The sequence below is a fragment of the Schistocerca gregaria genome, chromosome 6 (assembly GCF_023897955.1).
Source record: "Schistocerca gregaria isolate iqSchGreg1 chromosome 6, iqSchGreg1.2, whole genome shotgun sequence".
In the NCBI taxonomy this organism is placed as follows: Eukaryota; Metazoa; Arthropoda; class Insecta; order Orthoptera; family Acrididae; genus Schistocerca; species Schistocerca gregaria.
Genome location: NC_064925.1, coordinates 174,099,709 through 174,123,956, shown reverse-complemented (window position 1 = coordinate 174,123,956; position 24,248 = coordinate 174,099,709). Strand labels below are relative to the sequence as shown.

The following is a 24,248-nucleotide window of genomic DNA, read 5'->3' as shown; positions in this document are numbered from 1 at the left end:
ATGGCTGAGTACCGTCAGACCATATTGGTTCCCATCGCGCTGTCTGTGCGTTGATTTGGAAGAGCGAGGTAAGCGTGCCGGACAGCCGATGAGCGGAGTTCCCGATCTATTCAGGGAAAGAGCCCAAGCAATTAGGGGCGCTTCGACTGTAGTGTCCGGCCAGCCGAATTCCTTTGGTCGCTCCCTTTCACTCGTCGGCAACCTTTCAGGCTAATGCATTCGCCGCGGACGGCCTGTTCACAGGGATGCCGGTGTCGGGGCGTCTCGCTGCGACACTGGAGACGCCCCACGAGACGAGCCGCTGTCGCATGGAAATATTGTAGCGTCAGTCACTCTCCCTGTTGTACTAGAATAAATAGCCACTTAATTTCTGCATCTTTACTTGAACGAAGTTCCTGGTTAAATAATAATTATTATTTATTAGTTTACTTGAGTGGTAGGGGGGAGGACGATCTGTAATAATTACTGGAGAGAAGGTGAACTTCTTAGACAGGGCTAAGAATAGCGGTGCCTGGCTGCAATGAAGAGCACAGTAGTGTGTGGTATGGCACATTGGCGAATTAGACTGTTACTGTGGTCAAACACTGACATGCCGATTCATCGTTCACCTCGTCCCTCACTTACCTGGCAATGTTTCAAAAAGAGTGCTTGTACAGCTGGTGCAGAAGATATTAATGACCTCTTATCGAGATGTGAATACGGTAACCATGCTTACCGATACCGGTAATCGACGATGAAAATTGTCTGCAACTGATCTTGGCCAGGAAGTTCATCTTCTCTTAAGTAAATAATATTATTATTACTAAAATTATTATTATCATTATTATTCGGTTTTCAAAAGTTCTGGTTCACGCACTTCATTTTATTACGAATTTGCACTAAGTGTTTCGATTATTGAGACTGCTTCTTGACGTTTCAAAGTTTTAACTAAAAAAATGTGAAGCTGAGGCGCACGAGAATGGAGTCTGACTTTCGAAATGGTCTGCGCATTTCTTTGCGACAGAATGTGGCCTTTGAAGCGGGACACAAATAATTATTAATATCTAGGATAAAACTGCAAACCTCTCTAGTTTCATTTCCAGTGGTATAATTAATATAAATTTTAAAGCTTTGTTAGTACATTTTGTCAAATTACTGTGTGAATATAGACGGTAAAACAGAGTGATACACGATTATCCTTGGCCGGCCTGTGTGGCCGAGCGGTTCTAGGCGCTTCAGTCTGAAACCGCGCGACCGCTACGGTCGCAGGTTCGAATCCTGCCTCGCGTATGGATGTGTGTGATGTCATTAAGTTAGTTAGGTTTAAGTAGTTCTAAGCTCTAGGGGCCTGATGACCTCAGATATTAAGTCCCATAATGCTCAGAGCCATTTGAACCATTTGATTAATCTTGTCTTCAGCGGCAGCTTCCACTGAAAGGCGAAGCAAGATTTGCCCTATAGACAACGGACACTTAAAACAGTACCTCTGACCTGAACGGTTCCTTGACCGTATTTCTTTTGCGATAAAAGTTAGCAATATTGCAGTTTTACATGTACCGTTTGAGGACTGTAGGTGTTACTGACACAAAACTCAAAATTACTGTATCAAAAGTAGGAGTAGTAGTAGTAGTAGTAGTAGTAGTAGTAGTCCTTTTTCTGTAATTATCTGTTCTCGTCTAAATACACTGCATACTAAATGACTGCTAATCGTATGCAACAACATACACTGAAGCGCCAAAGAAACTGGTATAGGCATGCGTATTCAAATACAGAGATATGTATAAACAGCCTTAAGTGTCTGGTACAGTTGTTAGATCGGTTACTGCAGCTACAATGGCAAACCTGCCAAGATTTAAGTGAGCTCGAACGTGGTGCTATAGTCTGTGCATGAGCGATGAGACACAGCACGTCCGTGGTAGCGATGAAGTGGGGATCTTCCTGTACGACCATTTCACGAGTGTACGATGAATATCAGGAATCCTGTGAAACAACCAATCTCTGAGATCGCTGCGGCCGGAAAAAGATTCTTCAAGAACGGGAACAACGACGACTGAACAGAATCTTTCAACGCGACGGAAGTGCAACCCTTCAGCCGGCCCTGGTGGTCTCGCGGTTCTAGGCGCGCAGTCCGGAACCATGCGACTGCTACGGTCGCAGGTTCGAATCCTGCCTCGGGCATGGATGTGTGTGATGTCCTTAGGTTATTTAGGTTTAAGTAGTTCTAAGTTCTAGGGGACTAATGACCACAGCAGTTGAGTCCCATAGTGCTCAGAGCCATTTGAACATTTGAGCAACCCTTCCGCAAATTACTGCAGATTACAGTGCTGAGCCATCAAAAAGTGTCAGCGTTCGAACCATTCAACGAAACATCATTGGTATGGGCTTTCGAAGCTGAAGGTCGAATCGTGTACCCTCGACGATTGCACGACACAAACTTTACCCCTCGCCTGGGGCCGTCGACACCGACATTGGGCTCTTGACGACGGGAAACATTTTGCCTGGTCGGACGAGTCTCTCTCCAAATTGTATCGAGCGGATGGACCTGCACAACCTCATGAATCCATGGACCCTGCTTTTCAGGAGAGGACTGTTCAAGCTGGTGGTGTGGGGCGTGTGCATTTGGGGTGATATGGGACATCTGATACGTCTGGATACCACTCTGGGCAGGTGACACGTACGTAAGCATCCTGTCTGATCACCTGCAGCCATTCATATCCATTGTGCATTCCGACCGACTTGGCCAATTCCAGCAGGAGATGCGACACCCCACCCATCCAGAATTGTTAGAGAGTGGCTCCAGGAACACTCTTGCAAGTTTATACACTTCCACTGGCCACCAGACTCTCCAGACATTATTAAGCATATCTGAGATACTTTGCAACGTGCTGTTCAGAAGAGATCTCCACCCTCTCATACTCTTACGGAATTATGGACAACCCTGCAGGTTTAATGAGTCAGTTTCCTCAGCTCTACTTCAGACATTAGTCGAGACCATGCCCCGTCGTGTTGCGACACTTCTTCTTGCTCACGGAGGCCCTACACGAAATTAGGTGGGTGTACCAGTTTCTTCGCCTCTTCAGTGAATGAATACCTCCAGTTGGACCTAGATATGAACTCAAAACTAATATTTTATATCGATGGTTCTCAATATTTTGATGACAACTAATAAATAACTGCCGGCCGGTGTGGCCATACGGTTCTAGGCGTTACAGTGTGGAACCGCGTTAACGCTGCGGTACCATGTTCGAATCCTGCCTCGGGCATGGATGTGTGTGATGTTCTCTCGTTCCGCAGGTGCTCACGCTAGCCGCGGGACCACAGCGTTCCTGCGCTTACACTTGCCTTGATGTTGCCTATCTTGCGGATGGACTACTCAGTTTGTATATTTTGCTTATTTTTTTTCATAATTCCACACAACTTCCCTCCTGTTTTCTCGATTGATCTGTGTTCAGTTTTTCAAGGCCTATCCACTGTGCCAACTTATAACTAAATCTGAGGGTGGTGCGATGGGGAGGTTCCCTTGTTAGATGCCAGGCGACGTAGTTATGCTTGTTTACATTGTGTTGCATGTACACTGCGATTGCATTGCTACCGTCCTGTCAGTTGTGTGATAGTGAACGCTGTAGGACGTGCTTTGAAGATGGTATTTCCCAATGCGGAAAACGCGGGCATGCTCATGCATGAATGCAGGAAGAATTCCGTTCGTTAGTGTAACATGACCCAGTGCGACAGACCCCTGCAAACAGTTACATACCATTGGTAGTGTAACGTCTAGAATACATAACAAAAAGAAATGCATGACTGGATAGGAGGGTGAAATTAATATTCTAGCTGCTGTAGCAATAGGTCCGCAAAGTAGTTACCGTGAATTCGCAGGAGGAAACCTCATGAGTCAGGCAAGCGTACTACGTGTTCCCCGTCGTCATAAATTTCACTGCTATCACATCTCTATCTAACGTTGAGTGGAAATGATTTTGAAAGTTGTGTGAACTTGTGCACACGGGCATTAACACTTGACGCTCGGGACGTGTCATTTATCGTGTTTACAGATGACGGAACATTTACCTATCACGGCCAAGTAAATCTCAGACACATGCACTGCCGGTCTGCTGACAAGCCCCGTTGGCTTCGTTAGGTGAAACGTCAGCGTCCATGGAGTTTAAATGAGTGGCATGGAATTGTGCACCCCTGATTTTCGTACGGGTAACACTGAATTAGCTCAAATCTCTCAACCTCCCTAAAGCGCCGTCTTCCGCAGATGTCAGAAGACGTTCCCCTTCAGACTACGAGGAACCTGTGGTGTCAACATGATGGCTGCCCGGCCTATAGTGCTCGAATTACGACTACGTGTCTTCGATGATTGCTTCCAAGTCGATGTATTGGACACAGGGAACCTGTACCTTGTCCGGCCAGTTCTCCAGATCTGACACAATTGGATTTGCTTTCTATGGAGGAAACTTTCTGCAAGGACATATCAACACCAGATGATATGAAATGTATTACTGCTGCCTGCGCTACAATTTCCTTTGAAATGCTAGGACGTGTGCAGCACTTGTTACTTGGCAGACTGCAAGCTTGTACTGACACTAAAAGCTCCTCCCGAACAGGCCATGAAGGTCCAACGGCACCGACCGGCCGCCGTGTCATCCTCACACCCTAGGCGTCACAGGATGCGGATATGGAGGGGTATGTGGTCAGCACACCGCTCTCCCGGCCGTAGGTCAGTTTTCTGAGACCGAAACCGCTACTTCTCAATCAAGTAGCTCCTCAGTTTGCTTCATAAGGGCAGAGTGCACCCCGCTTGCCAACAGCGCTCGGCAGACCGGATGGTCACCCATCGGAGTGCTAGCCCAGCCCGACAGCGCTTAACTTCGGTGATCTGACGGGAACCGGTGTTACCACTGCGGCAAAACCCTTGGCTTGTACTGACACTGGTACTGCTCAGTTTGGGCACAGGCTTTGGGAATACATTGATTCTTCACATGTCAGACGCCAAAGAGGTTCTATATTCATTCACCTTTGTCTTCCGGTTGCCCTAAGCAATGTCCCATTTAACAGCACGGTACTTCCGGGGACGTATTAATATCTGTGTAGGGTTGCACGTACGCATCTCATGTCCGATTCATATTCATTTGTGCTACAACATGGAACAAACAGTTGTCGGTGTTTACAATGGTCGAACTACGATATCTCGTAAGCTACTTGCACTGTAACAAACACGACTGCCGGTTTTAAATTTTTTTATTTTTTTATTTTGGCAGGGAACCAGTAACGGATGAAGAAATATTTACTAATCATGGCCAATTAACTCTCAAAAACTACATAATTACTGAAAAAGTTCACGCAATCGTTAATAAACGCTTTAAGAAACAAGCATTTTTTCATTGAAAGATTTGTACCATTCGTAAATAAATAAACGTTCGAAATTAATACTACTCTATGTATGAGTTGTATAGGCGAGCCCTGGTCTACCATTCCAGTCTGTGAAATTCACATATGAATGGAGCCTCCCATTCCCGAAATATTTGCCGCATATCTTTTAGATGATTCGCCCTGTATTTTGTTAAACATAAAAATCGGTTGTCACTGGGAAAAAACACGGGATATATTTCATTAGGATTTTCAACGGCGTTAGTACAGTTATTGAAAACATTTTGAGACTTGTTTGGTCGAAATTTGTTAAATACAAAAGTCGGTTGTCACTTGAAAATGTGACGAGATGCTGCGAAAAGTAAGAATTCTCACAACATCTGTCTTTTTCACGTGAACACTAGAATCAGTATACGGATTTCTATGCTGTTACAGCACTGAACAATGTAGCTATTGTGGAAGGGTTTCAAGTTACGTTTCTTTCAATCGAATGAATAGTGAGCAATATTTAGATACAGTAGCAGAATTTGTACAGAAATATTATTTCCCAAAGCAGCTTGGATTTCTTTGTCGAAGATCGAAACGACTCCCTTTGTCCGTGAGCAGCAAGGATTTTATATGGGCTAACCACGTCGTACCAGGGGACTTTAAAAAGTTAGACATTGTTATGGCAAGATAAATAACTTTTACTGAACTCCGCACTACAGTCCAGGGTGACACAGATACGTGACACTATTCTTCAACACCATCAGTAGGTATCTGCAAACAATGGTCGAAACGTTGTACCAATCCTCTGATTCCTCAACTATAAGAACCCGCTCCTTGTTCACGCAGCCATTCGAGGGCCACTGTGTGAACTTCTGCACCGTTGTAAAATCTCTCCTCTTTCTCCCAGATTTCCTTTCAGACTGTCGAAAAGATGGAAATCGCGTAGGTAAAATCTGGACGTTCCGATCAGCGTTGCCCACGTCCTTGCAGCTCCAGTCAAATTGTTGGCACCATTTCACTGCTACTGCACGCGACATTGCATTTGTTTCATACAGCACCAGAATTTGTCGTTGTACCTTTGTCCAAGTTAGACGTTTTGCCTACAAGAATCGCGTGTCCTGTGTACTTCAACTTTGGAGGACGTTTCCAGCTGACGGGCCAGCCGAAGTGGCCGTGCGGTTCTAGGCGCTGCAGTCTGGAACCGCGAGACCGCTACGGTTGAAGGTTCGAATCCTGCCTCGGGCATGGATGTGTGTGATGTCCTTAGGTTAGTTAGGTTTAACTAGTTCTAAGTTCTAGGGGACTAATGACCTCAGAAGTTGAGTCCCATAGTGCTCAGAGCCATTTGAACCAGCTGACGGCCCATTTCGCTCTCACCATATGATGCACCTATTGTGCGTACAGCAGCAGAACTACGTCTGCAGGAAACCTGGAACATGTTCCCTCTTATGACAATGCGCCAACCGTGTTGCTCTGTAGTGTTAGCGTGGGACAACATGTAGAGCATTCTGAAGTCTTTACGTGCCATTAAAACATTAACATGCTAACTGAGGCTGGTAACTGATCATCGCACACGGCACTGTGCTCCTGAACAAGTTCTAGGTGTGATTGTATGAAAATCGCACCGATCTTCAGGGAGATGCCGTTGTCACCACAACGGAGGGTGACGAGGGCGAGAGGGGGCGGAGGGGGGGGGGGGGGCACTTCTCAGTTTATTCAGGACGGTTTTCTCCAAAGTTGTGAAATCATTGTTCTTCATTAGGCCATCCCCCATTGTCTAGTACCTCTGTGTCGTCTTTAAACTGATAAAATGCAAAATAGACAACACCCGCGCCAGCGTTGCTAGGCTCACGTTTCCCACCATTCTAAGAGCTGTCTACCACGCAAGCTGGCGCAAGGGCCACGAGCGGATCGCACAAACAATTACAAGTTATCACCACAAACATCCTCTCCGAATAATTAAATTAAGCCATACACACGCAACATCCGTGTTTTTCCCGCGTACCCGCTTTCGCCTACTCATTAAAATAATTATTACAGATGTATCGCAACGGGGCAACCGTGCATTTCCGCCGCGCAGCCGGCACACACAGAGAGAGAAGGGCAGGGAGTCAGTGACTGCCGGGTCGTGTTGTGTGTAGCGAGCGTAGACGGCCGAGACCACGAGCACGACCGCAGGCAGCTGTAGGTGTGAGCGCCGTCACGAACGCCGTGTTCTGTTCCGCGGCAACGGCCCCCCTTCCGGCCCCCACCGCAGGTCACTACATGCGGCCGCTGGTCTCCTCCAGGTACACCACGTCCATTTCCCTATCTTACAGCGCACATTTCTCCTTACACAGACTTTACACTCCGCGAGGATTCGTGGAAAACGAAATTTAATTGTTTCCTCCTGTCATGGCTGAAGCGACTCAATTTGTTTTTGGAGATCTGGTTCCAAATACTTGTCCGTCCATCCTGATCTAGATTAGTCATGGTTACCTCAAACAATCTGGGTCGTATACTGCGATGATTCCTTAAACAAGTAGACAACCTATTTCCTTCCCCATTATCCAACCAGATCTTGTGCAACAACTCCATTGACTTCAGCCCCTGTGGGATGCTCTCCACTCTTCCTCTTCTGACCCCTAGACTCTCTTCTACTGTCGTCTTCTCTGCGCTTGTCTGTAGTCTCCTCTGTACTCTTCTGTCGTTTCCTCTGTACGCTTTTCTATCCTTCTCCCTCTTCTATCCTCCTGTCCTCTTCTGACTACTCCTCTCCTCTTCTCCCTACTCCTCTCCTCTTCTCCCTACTCCTCTCCTCTTGTGCCTACTCGTCTCCTCTTGTGCCTACTCGTCTCCTCTTGTGCCTACTCGTCTCCTCTTGTGCCTACTCGTCTCCTCTTGTACCTACTCGTCTCCTCTTGTACCTACTCGTCTCCTCTTGTGCCTACTCGTCTCCTCTTGTGCCTACTCGTCTCCTCTTGTGCCTACTCGTCTCCTCTTGTGCCTACTCGTCTCCTCTTGTGCCTACTCGTCTCCTCTTGTGCCTACTTGTCTCCTCTTTGCTCTGCTCTCCTTTTCACTCTGCTGTGCTCTTCGCTCTTCTGCTCTCTTCATTCATATCTCTCTCTCTCTCTCTCTCTCTCTCTCTCTCTCTCTCTCTCTCTCTCTCTCTCTCTCTCTCTCTCTCTCTCTCTTTCTCTCTCTCTCTCTTTCTCTCTCCCCCTCCCCCTCCCTCCCCCTCCTCCTCCCTTTCGTCTTTTGTCTAAATGTAACGCCATCTTGGGATCAGAAGCGTGGGGCAGGAACCGGTCCCTGAAACGTAATAATAGTGTACCAACAACCGTTATTTTGACATTGTTTTATTACGCAACCCGATTCGACTTTCCAATCACGTCATTTTCAGGACAGTCGCATGAATGACACCAAGAAGCACTAGTGCATGTGGTTCTTTTGACAGCTGCTGTCACATGTGTGAAGTTCGGATATCTACAGACAAGTTATCAGTATTAGTGTCTTGCCTTGTGCATACTTGAGTGATGCTTGGTCTCGTTCATGCGAGAGGCCTGAAGATGATGTGACTGGAACGTAGTAAGTGGTTGCCTAATAAAAGAATATGAAAATAACGGCTATTCGTACAGAATTATTGCACTTCTCTCTCTCTCTCTCGCTCTCTCTCTCTCTCTCTCTCTCTCTCTCTCTCTCTCTCTCTCTCTCTCTCTCTCCCCTCCCCCTCCCCATCCATTTCTCTTTAATTTCTCTCTTTCAGCTTTCCTCTCATCTGTCGTCTCTCCAGCCCTCTCTTTTCTCCCAAAGCACCCGTTTTTATCGTAGGTCGTCTGATCCCTAGTTGTCGTCTCGAGATGGTTTGTTTACCTTTGGTATGCGACTTCACTACAGAAATGTACTTTGCATCTGATAACTTCTGCACCACATATGTATTTAAATGTATAATATCAGGTGATGGGGCGCAGTGTTTATGGGATTGTACGCCTTATCTAGTTTATGAATGTTCCAACCATAACAACGGGTGACACAAAATGAAAAGTGCACTACGTTGTACAACGTATATTTTCCACCAGCCTTTTCCATTTCTTGCTCACGACTAGTTGTATGTCACTTTCCCCAATTGACAGTACCGACATTGAAAAAATATTCATATTTTGAATAGGTGACCTCTGAGAAACGAACAGGTCCGCTATCCAGAGATATCGGTATTACCTCAGAAACGAGCTAGATGGCTCAATATGTTTGGCGCTGATCTGATACTCCGGTGGATTCGAAAGCAAATCCCCGTAGAAAAAAAATGGCTCTGAGCACTATGGAACTTAACTTCTGAGGTCATCAGTCCACTAGAACTTAGAACTACTTAAACCTAACTAACCTAAGGACATTACACACATGCATGCCCGAGGCAGGATTCGAACCCGCGACCGTACCGGTCGCGCGGTTCCAGACTGAAGCGCCTAGAACCGCTCGGCCACACAGGCCGGCAATCCCCGTAGATCCATACAAATTCATGCTCCCTCTCATTTCGTAAAGCATTTCAAGTGAATGGTGGCATACCTGCTTCATGTCGACATGTCCGGCTAGTTCCTCTTCTTCCAGAGAACTAGATTTGTAGCTTTAATGTAACTTGAGGTTGTCGAGCATTGTGTTACTAGATTGAAACAACAGGATGCTATTTAGATGGAATCTGTGGTGAGTGCATGCGAGAGCCTTGGTGCTCAGCGTGATTCACGCGGTCTTCGCTCATTTCCTGCTGAGCATTTTGTTGCAGCTAATCAGAAGAATCACATCATCATGTGGTCCCAAATGTTTTGAGAAACACCATGTTTTAAAAGAGAAGATTCGAAATAATTCCTCAGTAAATATTTCTGTGTTGATATGTGTGGTAAACGACATGTCAATGCCCCCTCCCCCCCCCCCCCCACCAAATTCCCTTCCAAAACAAAATAACTTACACAGCTTTAATGTTAGTGTCATTTGCGAAGTAAAGTACACGTATTTACATGAAAAATGAATCTATGTGACATTTAAATCTTTTTTTCTGATTCATGCTGTATTTTGCAGTTCACGTTTTGGAGTATCGTTGTAGCATATTTGCAATTTTTCAGTATAAGTAATCTGTTTTCGAAGATTGCGGTAAATACAAGATGCTTTCCGGCTTTATCGCCAAGGCTCTTTCGGTGTTTGCAGCCAGTAATGCGACGAACACAGAGCTCCACGCTGAGTGAAGTGGTTGACCCAGGGCGTGGTCGTGCGGCGACCCTTGGCGGTGGAGCGAAGCGCGAAGGAGGCGCCAGGCGCCAGCAGACGCGGGCCGCGTGTCGATGAGCCAGCTGCACCCGTGTGTTAAACATCTCCAGCCGACCGCCGCTGGTACCTGCGCCGCACGCTGTGCTGTCGTCATGCAACTTCACACGATCTCTTTCACTCCTTCCAACTGTGACTGTCTTAATTACATCCACCGAATACCGGGTGGATAAAATTAAAGTGCAACTACTCGCGGGGGTCAAGTGTAGGCTGCAGCGCAGCTTCGTAGATATGCTAATGCGTTAATGCCGGAAAAAATATAGTTCTAATTTTGGCCACCAGGTGCACGTCTGGCGCTGAAAACTGTACGAATCGACGATGTCATTTTACAATCCACGGAGTTAGTGAACAATATGGCTATCTTCAAAGTACTTACGGGCATTCAGCCAGGTTGAATTTTCGACAACTGCCGATATTTCGGCGGATGCACACTCCGCCATTTTCAAGGCTTAACTGCAACGACCAGACGAAGTGCAGACAACACGAGAGCTCGGTTCTGCGAGTCTAACAGAAAAGATAACACACACCTAAACAAAAGCCACCAAAGATGAACGAAGTCAGAGCTATCGATAGTAAGAAACTATTGACTGGTAGTTGAGGAAACGTTAACTCTGTCCCTATGTTTTTTGACAAGTGAAAGAGCAGGATTCCAGGCCGAGTTTAAACAAAAGCCTCCATCCCTATTCACAATGTTGGGGTGGATCGAGTTTAGATGTTCTAAAAAGGCATTCAAATTCTCCCTGCCATGCGGCCAACATTCGTTTTACCATGGAGGTGGAAGAGGATGGTTGCCTTCCCTTTCTTGACGTTTTGGTTAGGAGGAAGGTGGATGGATCGTTGGGACATGCAGTTTATAGGAAGCGTACTCACACTGACTTGTATCTGCAGGCGGACAGTTGTCATCATCCGGCCCAACGTGAAGGGGTACTTCGTACCCTGGTACACAGGGCACATGTCATCTCCGACGTTGAGACTTTGCCTGCTGAGCTGGCCCATCTTGAGGCTACCTTCCGCCACAATGGGTATAGTGAAAGACAGATTGAACGGGCGTTGCGGTATCAACCAACTGTGCGCCAGGTGACTGATGATAATTCTCAGTTGACTCCTAAATCTATTGCCTTTTTGCCCTACATAGGAAGCACTTCAAACAAGATAGGTCGTAGTTTACGGAAATACAATGTGAAATGTGTTTTCCGACCTCCATCTAAGATTAAAGCGCTTTTGGGGTCTGTTAAGGATGATCTTGGTTTACGTAAGGCAGGTGTTTATCGCATTCCTTGTAGCTGTGGCATGGCATACATTGGTCAGACCATCAGGACCGTGGAGGACCGGTGTATTGAACATAAACGGCACACGCGACTACAGCAGCCTAGCAAATCTGCTATTGCCGAACATTGTTTGGACACTGGTCACCCCATGTGGTATAATAATACCGAGATATTAGCATGCACGTCCGGCTATTGGGATAGTGTGATTAAGGAGTCTGTTGAAATTAAATTGGCTAGCAACCTTGTGAATAGGGATGGAGGCTTTTGTTTAAACTCAGCCTGGAATCCTGCTCTTTCACTTGTTAAAAAACATAGGGACAGAGTTAACGTTTCCTCAACTACCAGTCAATAGTTTCTTACTATCGATAGCTCTGACTTCGTTCATCTTTGGTGGCTTTTGTTTAGGTGTGTGTTATCTTTTCTGTTAGACTCGCAGAACCGAGCTCTCGTGTTGTCTGCACTTCGTCTGGTCGTTGCAGTTAAGCCTTGAAAATGGCGGAGTGTGCATCCGCCGAAATATCGGCAGTTGTCGAAAATTCAACCTGGCTGAATGCCCGTAAGTACTTTGAACATAGTTTACGCCAGGAGAAGCTCAATATGGCTATCGTGCGCTGTCAGTGAAACTGATTTATGTGAACGGCAGCAATTGAAGTGTTGCTTCGAAAGAGTATCGCCGACTGGAAGATCTGAAGAGTTACCCGATGACAATTTGTTTAAAGAAGATGATGAATTTCGAAAACACGGAGGAGCTTGTGGCACCTGGAAGAGGAAGGCGTCCTGTCCAGGTGGACGTTGTTGACGAAGTCGCTGATGCCGTAACTGGCCGCGGGTAGTGCTAGCGTTCGCGCAGAAACATTTCTGTTCGTCTTTCTCACGTCCACAGCGCCGAATTGGCACCTGATGGCCAAAATTGGAACTAATTCTTTTCCAGCGAAAATCAGTTCCGCGTTAACCCATTAGCTTATCTACCAACTTTCGCTGCCAAACAATACTTATAACTCAAACTGGACCACAGTGTGTAGCTGCGCTTCAGTTGTAACCATCGAATTCCTCCACGCTCAATACGTTGCCATAGTCTCATTCATACACAGCATTTTCTGGAACACAGACTCACTGTACTTAATGGACGACATCAAGGAAACCGCTGACACCTGCTGTAATGTGTATTTGCTCATGAACAACCAGCTGCCGTCAAATTTCTGTCTCTAGCTCACGGACAGACATTACTTCAGGTTCGGGGAAGGTTCCTCGGCGTAAGTTATGAATTTTTTAGGATACCATTACTTTCCTGTCGGCGGCTATGGTCCCGTTAGACACTGCTAAATACTTCATGGAGTACTAGCACATAAATAAAGTTCCGTCTTGTTTGAAAAAAAAGATATTTGATTTCATGCCAGTTTTGTGCCACATGAACTATTTTGCCGTTTTGAAGCAATTCAGAAGGTTCTGTCTCAGCTTTACGATGCACTCGCGAAGCAACACGTGTTTGCGATTCAGTAGCCCTCCTCCTTCCTCTTCCTTCTCTTGCTTCCTCACCCCCCTCTTCCTCTTCATCATCTATCCCCTTCCTCATCTTCTTTCCGCTTAATCCTGTTCCTCCTTTCACTTCCTCCCTCTCATTCCTCATCCCTTTTCTTCCACAGAACCTTCGTTCTCCTCCTCCTCCTCCTCCTCCTCCTCCTCCTCCTCCTCCTCCCACTCTTCCACCTCAACCTTCCATTCTCTTCTTCTTTTTATTCCTTTTCTTCTACGTCTTCCTCCTCCTCATCCGTTTTCCTCATCATGTGTCCCATTTTCTACGTTTTCGTGCTCTTATCCTCGACCTTCCTCCCTCTTTCCTCCTTGTCGTCTAACTTCTTCTCGCCTTTTGCCTTCTTTGCTATTGCCATCATCATCTTCGTCTAATGCTCTTGCTACTGCTCCCCACCACCACAACCACCACCACAACCACCACCACCATTATCGACATAACTTGGTGCTCCTTGATTTCTGTGGCTGCTACATGCATAAAGAGTTGCTTTAGTGGAATCACTCTTTTTACATATGGCAAATTTGAGTTATTTACGGGCACACTGTCCTTCATGAGGTTATGGTTCTCATAGCTGATAGACGCAAGGTTAGTCTTTGTGTTGTAAATAAAGGAAATTGTCTACTTTATTTTTGTTGTCCGCAAAAGTATTAACCATTGCACTTTACTTTCCTGTTTCTGGTATACTCCGTAAATGATGGGCGTAGCTCACAGAGGTAGGAAAATGGACAGGTTCATAGAAGTTATCATCTCACATGCCAAAAAAGGAGAGCTTTATCACACACCAGAAGACACTGGGGCGAAACCATTTACATTTATGTTTCAATTGATGACCGATAACGGCTTTTCCTTCTGAGATTTCCTTATACCATTACTGAGAATTAACAGGAAGATTATCATTGCAGTAACTCAAATCTAGCAGAAATGCACAGGATAACATTTTCAGACAAAGCAGAATCTAGTGCCAACCACGGAGAGACAGATATGGTTTACACTACGTAATAGTTATAGAGTTCTATAGTTTCTTGTTTTTGTCTTGTATGATTTATGCTAAAGGACAACTAGACGAAATTTCTAACAAGCAGTAAGATCAGCCCCGTGTCGTACTTTACATTGAGGGAAACAGATAGAGCTACTCATGTACTGCGATAAATCAAAAATAGAAGATTGATTGTAACTTTTACAATCCACGTTTTGCAAACAAATATATGTTGGAAATATTGAGAGAATTGTACCTCGAGTACATTTTAAATGACATAGTGTCTGTAACGATATTAATGTCGCTTGACCCGGTAAATTACTTTTTAACTAACGCATTTAATACCCGTTGCAGTAGGTTAAAAAGATAGGTAACCATGGTTATTGTAACAAGGAATACAAGTTAATCTCAATATAATGCTAGGTAGTGACAGAGGGGCATTCCATCATTATCAAATCTGGAAGCGAACGACGAGGTAAGAAGCTTTTAGATTTTCTACGAGGATGAACCGGCAGCGGCTCTATCGGGAGAAAGATGGAGTGTACAGTCTTGGGCTCGTTGTCAATTTTTCTGACATTAGCCGGCGACATTTTTCATCCGGTTTGGGAACTACACATCTAGGTCGCAAGCAAACACTCTCACAGCTCATAAGAATGTGACGATGAGTAAATTTCCGTTGAAGGATGGAAGGTCACACCCCCGCGCTTAGTTGCGCCCTATGAAATCCATGTGTAGCACTGGAGACGTATGGGACTTTTAGAGGGACGAAACCTGTTGGAATAAGGAAAATCGGAAGAGGAATCAAGGACCTAAACGCTACTTGTTTTGCGATCACAAACTTGCTACGCTGAAGCGGTGGCGTGTAGAAAGCTAGGAAGGAAACACACAGCCCTTCTGAGAATAGCTTTCTTCTTGACGCACCTGCCAATGATGTTGCAACACGCCGTGAAGCAATGACTGCGTTGGGCAGCTATCTAGATTACCAGAAAGTCAGCAGTAAGTGTGATATTTAATCTTATGACGTCTTACCTGTGTATGACGTATGGCAAATTAGGCATGTCCTGAGACGATGAACAAGGTGTTCTTCCTATGATACAATACAAGGGACATAAGATGTCCTTTAATTTGTTACTGAAGTACAGTTTGGACAGTGGAACACGTACACCGTTGGTCACTATGCTAGTTACTGTTGCATAGGCAAACGCCTAGTTCTGCTCTCGATTTGTTACGGTTTGCCATGCACAGATAGAGCCAATATACTGTGACGAAACTAGGGAGTGGTCGATCTACCAACACGTACGGCTATTTATTTATTTTCATCTTTTCTCATAGTCGTACCATAACGGGTGAACTAACAGAACGAAAGCATCAACTGAGGTTACTAGGTCATTAAAGTGTTGGTTCCCCGCGATTGTGATTTCTGAACTGTTTCTCGGAACTAGATGGTACCTATTCTGCCTCCCACATACCAATACTGAGGACCTGATAAGACAGCATAAGTTCAGCCCAACTTTTGTTATTAGAGAGGCCATAGCCAGTCGTGGTACCACGTTGGCTTCCTCGCTTCGTGAATTCTAGCTGGCAGTGCTAGCTTTCTCCAACAATTTTTCCTTGTTTTTCTGTCAGGATCACACAATTCTTCTGAATGTATTTCTCTTCCACTTGTCTCACTGCTCGTCAGAACACGTCTGTATATTCTTCTTGTAGAATGGTTCATGTATCACCAATCATTTACAATCAGTCTCCTATCAAGCTCACTTATGGTTTTGGTTTTTTTTTTTTTCAACTTGTTCCTATTAACTTCTAAAAGTTTGGCCGTATTTTGCTTTACCGGTAAGTGAACAAACTTCCTGACTTTTTCCTGTTTGTTTATGTACCTGTTAAAAGTACAACGTACAGTATGGCCGGTTCTGCACGTAACTGAGCGCTAACTGTGACTTAGAACCAAAATGGTACTTAATTTGCAGCAAATTTTCTTATAATTTTATTTTCATTATAATTTCTTGCCTTGTTCTCTTTCCATAGATTTTTATTACGAGTGCGTGTTGAAAAGTAATGCCTCTGAACTTCTTGAGAAAACTCTTGTCTTTTTAAATAAAACGAACGTTAATAACATCCTACATCGTTATCATTCATGTCTACATATTTGCTGTCCCCTACCGCTAGATGGTCCGAATTATACCGTGTAACAAGGCGGTTTGTAACGTAATTATGTCGGAGCTTGAGAAACATCATGCTGTAATGAAGTTTCTAATTTCAACAGTACGTTCACACACTGAACATTCTGTCCTTCAGTATGACAATGGCAGACCATACACGAGTGCTGCGACATAAGCAACAATCCGACGCCATGATTTGACCGTCATCGATCATCCTCCACACCGTCCCGATTTGACCCTATCAGATTTTCATCTGTTTCAGAAACTTAAAGAAAATCTTTGAGGACTTCTCTTTGATAAGAAGCGGTGCATGCAGAAGTAAGGTTGTGGCACCATCATCAGGATCAAAAATTCTACAGTGAGGGTGTCAAGAAACTTCTTTCAATGGTAGAAGTGTGTTCGTCGCCTGGGTGATTACGCTGAGTAACAAAATGTGTATAGTTGAAGAAAAAAGATGTAGCGTGCATTAATAACTTTTCCTTCATTTCGAAAACCTTAAGAGCTTTCACAAAAAAAAATTAGTTTTCAGCACGCACTCGTAGTATTATCTTGCGACACAGAGCGAACAAATGAGCAAAGCAAACGATAGTTAAAAGTTGTACTCAAAATATGTTTGAGCCACTTGCGCCAGTGTCGTCAACGAAGACAGTATGAGAGCAGTGGAAAGTCGCTGTTTGGGTAGCAGATGCCAGAGGAATCTCATGATACAAAAATAGAAAGCTGTTTTGAACTACATTGACGAGATGAGGTATCGCCACGTGGACAAATGATTCATTCTCATTGCCGGATGTTACGATACACATCTGTTGCGCAAATAATTGTGAAAGTACGGCACCAGTAGAGAGAACCACTAGTGACGATTCGTTAAAATCTTTACTCTCATCGAATTCCTCAGTGTGCCCTTGCGAAATGCCTCGAGATGTAGCTGAGACAGAAATATAAGACACGATGACAGATACTGTGGCGTCGTGGAAAAATCAGAGGCAGTGTGTTGCATCACCGAACATAATTTCATTGATTACAGAACACGTTTAAATGCATCTGACAGAAACGTCGGGAGAATGGGGAAGGGTTAGCAGTATTGCTTAATTATAAGGTTGGCGCATTAAGTTCGAAGAGTTTTTGTTTTGCATTTTCGTATTCGGGTTGCTATGGTTTATTTATCGACTGTCATTTTCTATTTGAAGCTCACTGCTGTTATTTGAGTCTACATACTGTCATTCTGTCATTTGGAGCCCGTGGGTAGAGCTGTGGGCGTTAGAAAAAGGAGTGCCAATTGGAGAAATTGGAACATATCCGATAAATTCTTCTGTTTGGGTTCATTAGAGAGGTTACAGCAGCGGAGGCAGCCAGAAACATTTTCGCCATGAATGGGTATAATGCCATTGGACAGAACACGGTAGGAAAATTGTATTTTTTTTTATTTTTATTTTTTTTAATAGAATCGTTTTGACATTAGTGACTTTCCACGTTCAGGAAGACTTTTGTGATGTGATGAACATCGTTTAAATGCATTAATCAACAATGATCGACGTCAGTGTACTTAAGAACCGGAAAATGTGATGAACTATGTTCAGTCCATTATTGTGCAACATTTGAATCCAATGGGGAAGGTTCAAGAATAGAGAGTATGGGTACCGCATGCTCAAAGCCAAAATCACAAAAACCTCTGTTTGTTCGTCTCAATTGGCTCGGGAACTACACCTACCATTCCTATTCTTTTTTGTTAGTAGCGACGATAAATGGTGTCTTTTTGCTGTCATAAGGAAAAGAATAGAATCGTTGAGACCAAAGAAAGCAACAGCTCCCTGTACAAAGACCTGCACGCATCCCCAAAAGTTAATGTTATGCACCAGGTGCAACAGTGCAGAGGTGGCGTACTATGAATTGATTCCCCGTAGTGTAACCATCACTATTAACATTTCTGTCAATAACAGAAACGGCCGGCCGCTGTAACCCAGCGATTCTAGGCACTTCAGTCCGAAACCGCGCTGTTGCTACGGTCGCAGGTTCGAATCCTGCCTCGGGTATGGATGTGTGTGAGATCCTTAGGTTAGTTAGGTTTAAGTAGTTCTAAGTCTAGGGGACTGATGACCTCAGATGTTAAGTCCCATAGTGCTTAGAGTCATTTGAACCATTTTGAATAACTGAAACGCCTTGCAGACGCAGTCCAAGAACGACGAATAGGAAGGCTGAAGTGATGCTTCTCTACAACACCAGTGTGCATTCTCCTAGACTGATATAGAACGCTGTACAGGATTTGGGTTGGGAAGTCATTCGGCACCCACCTTGTTCACTTGATTTCGCGCCCTCAGATTTTTCACCTTTTCCGCTCTTTGCCGAATAAACATAAATGAACTTCCTTTCCGGATGAAAATGCGCACCCAACATGGCTCGACGAGTTCTTCCTCTCAAAACCGCTTCATTTCTGCAGTCCCGCAATCGGAAAGTTACTCCAGTGCTGTCATACTGTTTTAAATTGTGAAATATAATGTATTGTTCATGACTAAAGCCTCTGTAGCCTATGTAGTGTCTTTAAATTTACGGAAAAAACGCTACGAACTTATCCATCAACCCAAAATTTTGGAGAAGAGCAGGTAATGCAACACGGAACATTGTTACATAGACTTAAAACACTGTATAAAGATTATTAAACTGTTTTTATTCTTATTCCTCTCCTTTTACCTTAGCTACATTAACCATATTTAGGTTAGACCGGTGCTTTAGACGTTCTTCAATGCTTGCCTGTGACATACCGTTCGTGCGCAAGCTCACCTGCAGCGTCCTCCTGTGTGACGCTGTTCAACCAGCCCAATCTCGTCACCCTTTTGCGCTTCTTACGGGTAGTGCCCAGCTTGGTGACGTAATAGTTACAATACTGGATTCGGAAGGGCACCGGTTCTGATCTCCGTGCAGCCATTTAGATTACGATTTTTCATGACTTTCCTAAATTGCTTCAGACAAATGCGGACATGATCCCTTTCGACGGGCTTGGCCTATTTCTTTCCCTACTCTTCCCTAATCGGAGTTTGTGCTCCGTCTCTATCGACCTCACAGTCTTTGGGGCCGTAAGTTTTAAATCAGCGCACACTCCGCTGTAGAGTGAAAATATCATTCTACAAACACTCCCCAGGCTGTGGCTAAACCATATCTCCGCAATACCCTTTCTTTCAGGGGTGCTAGTCCTGCAAGTCTCGTAGAAGAGCTTCTGTGAAGTTTGGAGTATAGGAGATGACGTACTGGCGGAAGTAAAGCTGTGAGGACAGGTCGTGAGTCGTGTTGGGTAGCTCAGTCGGTAGATCACTTTCTCGCGAAAGGCAAATGTCCCTAGTTAGAGTCTCGGTTCGGCACACAGTGTTTATCTGCCAGCAAGTTTCACAACCTAGAGCTCTTTTGTTCGCTGTTCTGCTAGAGTGGCTATTGAGTTTTTGGAGGGGGGGGGGGGAGGGGGGGGCAGGGACGGCCAGAAATCTACTTGCATGGGGCTGTCCCTCATTGTTGTGACTGACACCACAGCCTTTGCGAAGTAAAGATTGTTTTGCATCACTTGTTCTGGTGCGGTAATCGAGTGATATGCTCATCCACACGCTGCGAGGCAGCCATGTTGTTTTTAAAATATACTGGTTACATCTATAGAGAACCATTTCCGCAGTGAAAGTACGTCAACAACAGTGCTAGATTAAGCAGGGCAGTAGTGTGATGCTAAACAAGAGCTCCGCCAGTGTACCAACGATGCAGATGAAACTTCGGGACGTCAAAATCATAATTGAATAACCGATATATAAAAAAGTGTATTACACGACTGCCACACCGCAACAAAAGATGTATCCCGCACAGGCTGCGGTGTCAGTCAGAATAACACAGCAGAAGACAAGACAGGACTGGACGTCGATTTCTGGCCACCCGCCCCTTCAACACCACAAGAGCGGTCATAAGAAGTTCCATGTTAACACAGACTACCATATTTTATCTTTAACATCTGTATGCATAAACGCCTGACGGGATGTGTTAAATTAATCACAAAACAGCACAACATTGCAAATAATTTATTAATAAAAACTTTAACTAACCTAATCAGCTCTGACCAACTTGGACCAACCAACCAAGTGTGACCAATCTAAAGAAGCATGACCAGTATAAGTAACTTTGTGCAGCCTAATTAAATTTCTCCTAGCATCATACATAAAGCAGTATATTTAACCAGCTCCATCTCACTAATACGCCGTTTTTCTAAAAAAAAAATATTTATCAGGAAATTTTGCACGACCCATTCTTATGGGATTCTCCTTTTGATTAAGACTGCCACCTACTATCAGATTCCGGCGGAGTAGCCGAGCGGTTCTAGGCGCTACAGTCTGGAACCGCGAGACCACTACGGTCGCAGGTTCGAATCCTGCCTCGGGCATGGATGCGTGTGATGTCCTTAGGTTAGTTAGGGGACTGATGATCTCTGCAGTTAAGTCCCATAGTGCTCAGAGCCATTTGAACCATGTTTTTACTATCAGACAGACTGCGCGTATTGTATCCTGTGTGTTACTTTCCATACCACTATGACGATTCCTAAATAACCCTACAATGGAGCTCCGTCTTTATCGCATTGCTGATTGCATTGATACTAGGAACTGTTAGAGACTAGCGGCGAACCCTCATCTCCATCCAGTAGACAAATACCAGGTAATATCGGCGATGTGGTGCTTGGGGCCGTTTTGCAGCGACTCGCACGCCTGGTACTGTAATATAAGAAATCAATCGCTGATGTGTTGAATCGTAGCAGCCACTGAAAATGACTCCACTTGAAGCTATTAAGAGCGCTAGCTGCGTCGTACGGCTGTCGCGACCTGCAGTGTAGCAGACAGTACGTGGAGCTGAAACTCAATGTTGCAGCCACTGCACACTACGTGCGTATCGGCTCCTACTCAGTATTCGCTGCGTCCACGGTTCGAGTCGGGCAATCTGCCACGGTGGACGACTATCTTTGCGATCGATCTGCATCTGCCACGAGACGGTCCGGTCCTTGCTGAGATAGCGATCCTGGCGTTCGTCTTGAAACCCACTCTCTGCTCTTAATCCCACCAGACTATTTGCTCAGAAAAATCTTCACCGTCTCGATTAGCGACAGAAAACAATCTCGGATGCCAATGGACTTACATGTGCTTTCTCTCTCTCTCTCTCTCTCTCTCTCTCTCTCTCTCTCTCTCTCTCTCTCTCAGACCTTTCTACCTTTATTATTTACCAATCTTGTCATTTCTGTATACCTACTAAACCTACAGTTGTCGATAATGTTTAACATGATCTAAACTCCAGATCGTCCCAGTAAGTGCTTCTTCCAGTGCTAACTTTCCCTCGATGTCGTTGTAGGTATCCCACTAAACTGCCCATTTTTCTGGTGTGGGTTTTCGTAGATTTGTTTACTTACCTGTTTTTTCTCGTATACCTGGAGTCACACTATCTCACTTCCATGCACATAGAAGTAGCAGTCATAAAAAGAAATGTAGTAATATCGACCAGAAAACCTAAGGTGGTTTTCCTGAAGTCAACTGAGGCATTCTCAGCATCACCACATAAAAACATCTTACAGACATCGCAAACTAGAGTCCAGCCTCACGAAATATGGATGGTACGTAAAGAGGACTTCCTCACGACCACATGCTACTGAAGCTGTTTAATACGTGCTAAACCACCCCACCACCTGTTACCTGGTGATATTCAAGAAAAGTAAGGGACAACAATTTGTGTGCTTGTGTGTGAGAGAGGGGGGGGGGGGGAGGGAGCAGCGGAGTAGATTTAACATACATGGTAAAGTAGCAAAAGCTGTGTTAGCACAATGCGGAATACGCATTAAAATTATTACAAATGAATGGACTACTAGTAAGTCACTCAAGCGAATTCTTTCTGGTGTCGGAAGCAGCAAAATTAACCCTACAGAGATGAGGTTTCTGCAGTCGGGGTTTCGTGAATGTGACCCTGAATAGACTTCAGTTTTGTTTGTACAGTCTTGCTTATGGCCAGCCTCGTGTTACATGGAAGACTTACAGAAAGTTGCCACAGTTGCTATTGAGGATGCAAAATTCTGTCTGCAGTTTTCTTAAGAAAATTTTGCCATTGCGTTCCTAGTTGACATGTATATTGCTGTGTTTTTAGTCGTCTGCTTCTGACACGTTTCTTGAAATATTCATGGGGAAGCACGGGCCTGCGACACTGTCGCTTACTGGCAGCGCGGGCGGACAAGCTCCTCGTGGAGAGACGGCTTGAGATTACGTAAAGTGATCGGGGCATGATAGTTGGCACCTGATTCGCGAGACACGTTGACTCCGAAGTTGTGTGGACCAGTAGTGATCGACGATTCACGCTGTCAGATGCCTCGAAGGCTTTCCAATCCACAGAGCACAGTGAAACCTTCCAAGCACAACTACTTCTTGAGCCTGCCAGCAAACACTAGCGAGAATTCTCCGAGCCAATCTGCAAGTCACACAGCTTAACGTGACACCAGAATGTACTGCTGGAGCCGCAAAACCGCTCCCCGACAGAGCAGAGGTACGGTCGTTAGCTTCCGTGTAACATAGAGCCAGGCGATCTTCCACAGCCCCCTGTTAAGGCATCAGCGCGTAACTATTAACGTAAATTTACTGACGTGCATCCTAAGAGTCCTGAGTTCGTCGCTCGGCGGTGTTTTTGTGTGCATCCTCTACATTCTGCAGTACAGAACGCAAGCGAGTGCCGATCTTGCCTCACCACAAAAACGTCCCCGCCTGCCGTGACGTTTACTGTCTGAGCTGTCGCCATCTGCAACAGCGAGATCAATAGCCAGTTAAAAAGATTCGTGATCTTGATGCGGCTAATTTACTAGAACCGTAGGTCCCACAGCAGATTCAGTTGCTGCCTCAGAAGAAACATTCTCTTAAGTATCATGCGCAAGAGTTCAGGCATGGCCTTAATCTGATCACGTGTAACTCCATTCCGCTTTCAGATACACTTTTCTGAAGTTAATTGCTTTTAATTTTAAGCTGACTTACTGAAAATGCTCTATAAGCTTGACCGTGTTCTTTTCTAGCATTAAATATTGAATAAATTTCGTCTTGTATCACAAGCTAAGGAGTTGTTGAATACGTATATTATAGCTCTGACATTCGAATAGTTTGGTGAATTAACAAGTCCTGCGGACGTCACATTTCAGGTGTGTTACGACCCGTGGCTCTACCCTTCATTCGATCCTGCGAAACCCCACATTTTAGCAGGAAAATGCACGACCGCTTGTTGCAGGTCTTGTATGTGCCTTTCTGGATACAGAAAATGTTCGACTGCTGCCCTGGCCAGCACATTCTCCAGATCTCTTGGCAGTTGGAAACGTCTGGTCAATGGTGGCCGAGCAACTTGCTCGTCAGAATACGCCAGTCACTACTCTTGATGAACTGTGGTATCGTGTTGAAGCTGCATGGGCAGCTGTACCTGTACACGCCATCCAAGCTCTGTTTGACTCAATGCCCAGGCGTATCAAGGCCGTTATTACGGCTAGAGGTGGTTGTTCTGGGTACTGATTTCTCAGGATCTATGCACCCAAATTGCTTGATTATGTAATCACATGTCAGTTCCAGTATAATATATTTGTCCAATGAATACTGGTTTATCATCTGCATTTCTTCTCGGTGTAGCAATTTTAATGGCCAGTAGTGTATTTACGTACG

General features: G+C 45.0%; 1 protein-coding gene and 1 pseudogene across 1 annotated transcript in view; one reads left to right on the top strand and one right to left on the bottom strand.

Moving 5' to 3' along the window:
- Positions 1 to 24,248, top strand: part of LOC126278787 (POU domain, class 2, transcription factor 1-like) — a 545,915-nt gene that overhangs the window by 32,103 nt on the left and 489,564 nt on the right. The gene's annotated exons all lie outside the window — the stretch shown is intronic.
- LOC126279160 (5S ribosomal RNA) lies at positions 4,782 to 4,899 on the bottom strand (annotated as a pseudogene).